The sequence below is a fragment of the Euprymna scolopes genome, chromosome 30 (genome assembly GCF_053919585.1).
Source record: "Euprymna scolopes isolate OS-2025 chromosome 30, ASM5391958v1, whole genome shotgun sequence".
Taxonomy (NCBI): domain Eukaryota; kingdom Metazoa; phylum Mollusca; class Cephalopoda; order Sepiida; family Sepiolidae; genus Euprymna; species Euprymna scolopes.
In genome coordinates, this window is record NC_136511.1 from 7,023,800 (window position 1) to 7,030,814 (window position 7,015).

At 33.6% G+C, this 7,015-nt stretch overlaps 1 protein-coding gene across 6 annotated transcripts in view; it reads right to left on the reverse strand.

The window, feature by feature from the left end:
• The window catches only part of LOC145254644 (uncharacterized), a 237,061-nt gene extending 230,295 nt beyond the window's left edge, over positions 1-6,766 (reverse strand). For all 6 annotated transcript variants that reach the window (XM_080113275.1, XM_080113274.1, XM_080113272.1 and 3 more), the window contains exon 1: positions 6,713-6,766. The gene's annotated coding sequence lies outside the window, so the exon portion shown is untranslated. The remainder of the gene's footprint in view (positions 1-6,712) is intronic.
• Positions 6,767-7,015: the final 249 nt, after the last annotated feature.

Genomic DNA, 7,015 nt, shown 5'->3' on the forward strand with positions numbered 1-7,015 from the left:
TATGAGATATTGGCATATTTGAAGAAAGAAATCGCCAAAAATGATTTCAGAATCAGAGGCGTATTTGGAGGCAGGAAACAAATTGTTTTTTATAAAAGACATCAGATTGTTAAAGAAGCATTAGAATATCACCGTAGAAGTAGGCCATGTTGATAAATAAATCAAATTTTTTTTACCTATCTCATCTGTTTTTGCTTTTATGCTTGTGCCAATGAAGAATCAGAAATCTATATATATAAAAGCGAAAATGTATGTATGTACGCTTTTCCTCGATGTCCACAAAAGGCTTCTTTCAGAGAAGCGCTTGCTCGCTTCACAACTTCTTAAAACTTTTTATATCATCCATAAATTGTAATATCTCACACTTAACCACGGACCTCGCCTGTCTATTTAATTTTATTGACTTTCAAACGTTAATTATTCCACATTTCCCGCATCGGCGTGCGTTACATTCGGTTTTCGGTATATAAAAAAGCGAAACTCGACTCTAATCACAGGCCCAGAGCTAGTGAACGTTTGGTCAATGTCGACTTCGTCATATCAGACGAGGGAGTGGGTTTTTAAAAACAAACAAACCGATTTATTGACCTCATTAGAAACTGTCCCGCACAAAATTCTAACTGCTGAATACCTATCGCCATCATGTCAATCAAAAACGCGCACCTGTTTTTTTTTTTTCACACTTTACTATTTTCCAACTGCGCGTCGTAAAAGCTTCGTTTTTTTTCATGGGCACCTGTTTTTTTTTCACACACACCTACAAACACCTGGGCAACGCCGGGTACCTCTCGCTAGTATATAATAAAATGGATTTATATTCGTAATTAAAATTCTACTCAATAATTTTCCTTAATCTTTGGTGTAGATAACTATTTGTGTTTTATATACATATGCGTGTTTGGAGGTGTGTGGTGAGCAAAAAAAAAAAAAGTGGTAGTAGGCAGGCAGGCTGAAACCTGTACCACAAAGGAGGAAAAGAATGTGTAGGGGGAGGGAGTGACGTCTTTGTTGTTGCGCCCATCGCCAAACCGGAAGTGACAAAGGTTTAAATTTAGGCTAGTTAATCGAAAAGAGGAGATGACTTTCTAAACTATCGGTGAAAAAAGCGACCCCTCCTTGTAGAAAAGTGCCCAGTTGAGGGTGAAGGAATTAATGTTTTTAGCCAATTTTTTGATATTTGTCATCCGAAGGGTCGATCTTCAAAACGATACCAATCTCTTAAAAATCCGTTACCTCTGTCGAAAGTTTTAGGCAGATATACATACATACATAAACAGACAGATGGTATGTATATTATAGACTAGTGGGGGTAACCGGCGTTGCTCGGGTGTTTGGAGGTGTGTGTACTGTTAAATAAAAAAGAAACCTTGGGGTAGGATCGAACTCGAAGCCCTGAGGCGAAATTTGAAAATAAAAAAATCGGTCAGCCAGAATGAGTTACTGAAAGATGTTTGAATTTATTTAAGTAAGAACCAAATTGACAGGTGCCCGCACAGAAGTCGTAGAGCATTACGACGACGTAAGCAATAGCTATTCAGCAAATGAGGTCAATGACCAGGTTTGTTTGCTATAAGCGAAGTAAAAAAAGAAAACGTTAAAACTTAAGCCGGGGGGGGGGGGTAATCAAAACTAACGTAAGGCAAACGAACGATGTTAAATGTAAAAATCGAAAAAACAAAAAAGAAAACAGAAAAACGAACATGTGAAAAATGGCTTGAATAAGCCTGTTTCGATATTAAAATTTAAAAAATCGGTGGGTACCCGGGTGTTTTTGGGTGTGTGGTTGGGGGTGGATAAGCGAAGTAAAAAAAAAAACAAAAAAACAGAAAAACGAACGTTACGTGAAAAATGGCTTAAATAACATTGGTTCAATATTTAGATTAAAAAATTAAAAAAAAAAAACACCACGATTCGAACCCAAAACGTTTAGATCACGAACCAATGAGCTAACCAACTGAGCTAACGCGACGTACATGAAATTTAGTCAGTTTTTCAACTATTTAAAGTAAATCAAGTCATGACGTTATCTGATGCATGCGTAGAACCGGTCGTCATCACAAGAGGACCGTTTTTGTTAACCCCCACCCCTGTCGAAAATTGTCGATTTTGGGGTGAAAAAATGAACGTTTTTGGCCAATTTTTCGATATTTTTTGAGCGAAGGATGGAGCTTCAATATGATATCGAGTTAGTGAATTTTCGTCGTGTCTGTCGAAAGTTTTTAGCGGACACAAACATACACACATATATACATACATTTTCACTGTTATATATAGATGTTGCAGTCTCATGTTACCGCTCCTTTGTTTACAGTTAGAATGAAGCAAATGCAAACATGCTGTTGGCTGAAACTCAATGCCATGAAATACGGCATGCCCACATGTGCTAAAAATAGCAATGACTGTTTTCAAACAGGAAAAAGAAAACACTAAACCTTCATCTTTCACAAACTAAACAAAAACAAATGACTATTATTTCAAACTTAGATTAAAATAAATAGTTCATAACCACTAAAGACACTTTTAACTAAATAATAAGATGTCACTGGCCACTTGAAACGGGTAGCTAGAGGCATTAGAGCGGCAGGAGTAAGCTGTCTTTGGTGTTTATTAATTGTATTTAATTTAATTTAGGTTTTGTTTTGGTTTAGTTTGTGGAAGATGAAGTTTTTGTGTTTTCTCTTTGTTGTTTGAAAACGGTCATTACTACACACGGTTGTATCATATTTCCGGGAGTTTCGAATTTCAGCCAACAAAGTGTTAGTGTTTGTTTCATTCTAATTGTGATCAAACGAGTGGTAGTCAAAGACCATGACACATACACAAGGAATTTTCTAGTTAATTTACTTTGAACTGCCATATTTCACCTCCGTATTTCTACACATAAACACTGTTCAACTACTATTCAAAGTCCCAAACTGGCACCATTTTTAGCCATTACCATGAATTTTTAGGGCGTTTATTACAATAGCCAACAAAACAAAAAAAAAAGGAGATAAACAATAAATATACAACAAATAAAAGGAAAAATAAGTTACTCTTTTATTTACCTGGATAAGTTTTTTTTTGTGCTTCAATTTATTTTAAAGTGTTTGTTTGATTTTTAAACAAAAGTAGTGTCAAGTCTGTTGAGCTAGAATGAAAAAATATGACGATCTGTCTGCAACCATGTTGAGCCTCAATAATTATTAAAAAATCAGAAATTAAATAAAATATTGCCAGTAACACCTCTAATAAATGTCTCCAATCATGCAAAAATTTTATCTTCTACTAGTCTTTTTGTATAATTTTCGATTTTTGAGCGATTATTGAGGCTCGGCATGGCTGCAACAAAACCATTTGTTTTTTTTCGTTCTAACTCAGACTTGACATTACTTTTGTTTCTAAATAAATAAACGCTTTAAAATAAGTTAAAACACACAAAAAAATATCCAGGTAGATAGAAGAGTAACTTATCTTACTCTTAGCAACATTTATTTGCTGTATATTTAATTTTTTTCAAACCTTTTTTGTTTTGTAAAAATACTATTGTAAAAATACTCAAATTAAATCTTAGCTTATTTAATGGACTCACTGATTGTCTCCCCTTGTAAAATCGATTTAACGCACAACTTTTAAATTTACTTTTTATTAAAATTTTCAATAAATTTCCATCTACACTACTACTTCGTAAAATGTTGCTGTTTCTTGTTACTACAAGCAGACCGGTCCGGTATTGCCCGATTGTAAAATACGCTTAAATATGATATTTTAATTCATGCAGATTTCATATTTCTTCTTATTATAAAACCAATTCTCTATTGAGTATTATATTGTACCCAATATACATAATAGTGCCCCCTCTCCGGTGTGGCGTGTGGCCCGGTCATGAAATACACTTAAATATAATATTTTTTTTATTAATGCAGATTTTGTATTTATTTATTATTATAGTCAATTTATTTTTCTATTGCGTATCATATTGTACCCAATACATTGTAATGATTTCAAGTGTCGTTGTTGTTGTTTTAAATATGACTTGGATGCCATCAGCTAGAATCAAAACCAAAACATATAACTATCTAGCTTTATTCGTTACCGTCCAACCTAAAATCAAACACATAGATAAACTTACAAAAAATAACATAAATAAATGTATATTTGTGCATGCCAAAAAAAAAATAACACGGTACGTGTACAGTTTAATCAAGTCATTAAAAAAAATGAAAATATCGAAAAAAAAAAAAAAAAAAAGGTTATATTGTACGTATTCGTTATGGAATGAAGTTCTCCGAGAAAAAAAAATTCACTTCAAGTAGTTTTTATTTTACAGTGAAAAAACAATTTGTTATGATACCGAGCAAAAGGTTCGATTTTTAGGAAGAAAAGCTAGTAATAAAGATGGGGAGGGAGTGTCGGCGCTTTAACTGGAGTTATCTCCCCGTGGCGTGTTCAACAAATTTCCTAGTGGCTGATTTCAACGCGCTCTCATAAAAACGTTTTTCTGCTGTAAAATAAAAACTACTCGATCAAATTAAATGAAATTTTTTTTCGGAGATCTTCAGTCCAAAACGGATACATATAATATAAGCTTTTTTCGATATTTTCATTTTTGAATGTCTTGATTAAACTGTACAAGTACCAATAACACTTTTAGTCAACTTACGTCAGCCAAGTTCCAATTTTTTTTTTTTTCAATTCTAACTCCTTAGAAACTATTTTTACCGGCTAAAAAACAAATCAATTTTTTCTTCTAGAAGTCTAAATCCCCTATACATCAAGTTTCAAATCTGTAGATCAAAAATTGACAGAGGAATTTGGTAGAGATTGTTTCTTGGACAGACAGACAAGGTCACTTTATTACCTCCATATTTTACATGAGAGTTTACCAAAAATACCACGGTCAATTTTTACGACGTGCCCCAGCGTATTATAACTCCCCCAACCTCCCCATGTTAAGAACGGCTTTCGAGGTTGGGCGGGTGTTTATTCCGAAAACCGTTCTGAACATGGGGAGGTTGGGGTGCTTATAATACGCTGGGCCGCCGCTGCTGGGGCAGTCGTAAAAATTGAACAATACTACTTCTCCAGAATTTGAACCGAACTGTTATTTTGTTTATTAACTAGGTTTGATTTGGCAAAGGTCGATTTGGTTCAAATTCTGTATAAGTACCACTATTTACAAGATAATTCTTTTATGTTTGCAACAACCAACTCGGCTCGCTTCGTTTTAGCCATTCTCCGCTCCAATTTTTTGGAACAACTAGTTTAAAGAACGCCCATCTTGTATTATGTCAGAAGTGTGTCGGCTAATTTATTTCATTAATTTTCTTATTTCATATACAATACTAAATTGATTTTGACGCTAGTATTTTCAGCATGTCATATTCTTTAAAAATATACAATTTTTGAGCTACTAGATATCATCTTTCCAATAACATAGATTGTGAAACTACGTGGTTCCCTAAATCTTAATTTCAACAACAAAAAAAACGGTGCTAAAAGTGATCCGCGCTATTTTTTTAAAATCGTATTTCCAAGTTTAATTAAAGTTTTATGATATATTTTTTTATTCAATTGTAAGGTTGAAGTATAGAATAGGTACAAACCCCCTCCCCATGTTAAGAATGGCTTTTTAAATAATAACGTTATTATTTACGTCCGGATCGCTCTCTGCACTCGTACCAAAAAAACAAAATTTAAAATGGACTCCGTGTTTGCTACAATATGAAAAAAAATTAGGTAAATTTTTACGATGTGCCCCGGCCAGCGTATTATAAACAACCCCAAAACCTCCCCATGTTAAGCATGGCTTTCGGAATAACCCCCCACAACTTCGAAAGCCGTTCTTAACATAGGAGGTTGGGGGTGTTTATTCCGTAACTTCCATAATTACACATGGGATTATTAAAAAATATACATCGTAAATTATATAAGTAATGATCACTCATTTCCGGACCAAATAGTGTTTGTAAGGAACAGTTTTGCAAATACTATCTGGTCTAAGTGATCATTGTAGTGTTGTACCCCAACAATGTGACCCCCCCCTTCTAAAGTTTAAAATATTGTCTTTGGTATTTTTTTTTAGGTACTTTTTTTAGGCAGTTTATGAACCTCTCCAGGTTAAGAATGGCTTTCCGTAAACAGCAGAAGTATCGATTTTTACTATCACACCCATCGTAGTTTATTACCCTGGAAAGTGAATTCTACTTTTTGGAGGTGATGACACGTAAACAACGCGAAAAAAGTATCCGCAAAGACGGAATTGATTATTTTTTTTAAATATATTTTTACAAATGTTTTTTAAATGTAATCGAATGCTGATTGCGATCGAGGTGCTTCTATCGATCAGAACCCAAGACTGTCGATATTAACTTTGATTAAATTTAGTAAAAGTTCCGATGATAGTCAAAAGGCGACCATACAAAGTTAAACTCGGATTTGTGTAGTTGCCTTTCGGCTGTTATAACGTTTACCCGATTTCACAGTCAATATGAACAGCCATGAGGGGGGGGGGTGTATAAATATAATAATTAAAAAAAAACAAAAAACGTAAATCGCTTAATCGAAAACGATATAAATTGTCGTGTTATCTTTCAACTTATTTATAAAACCTTTTTTTTTTTTTTTAATCCTTACACGTTTATTCCAATCACAAATTTAATCCTATCGCTTTCAGAGAAAAGATCTGATCGAACAGAAATTAAAATTATTTAAAAGGAATTTCTCGACTTACTTGTCGTTGTCGACGAGTCGTTTTGCGTTCTTCTGTCTATTTAAAACGAGGAAGCTGATAACGGAACGCTCCCCTTTTTTTCCTGCTCTAATCGAATCAAATATTAACGTGTTTTTTTGTTTTTGTTTTTTTATTATTATTACTTCAGCTAATATAAACAGATATAAGTTTTAAAAAATCTACGTTTAATTAAAATGTTAAGATTAACACTACTATAAATATAATCAAATAAAATAATAATTTAAAAGTTCCGAGAAGGGAGATAATTAAGAAACAAATAATAAATTCTCCCTTCACTTGACG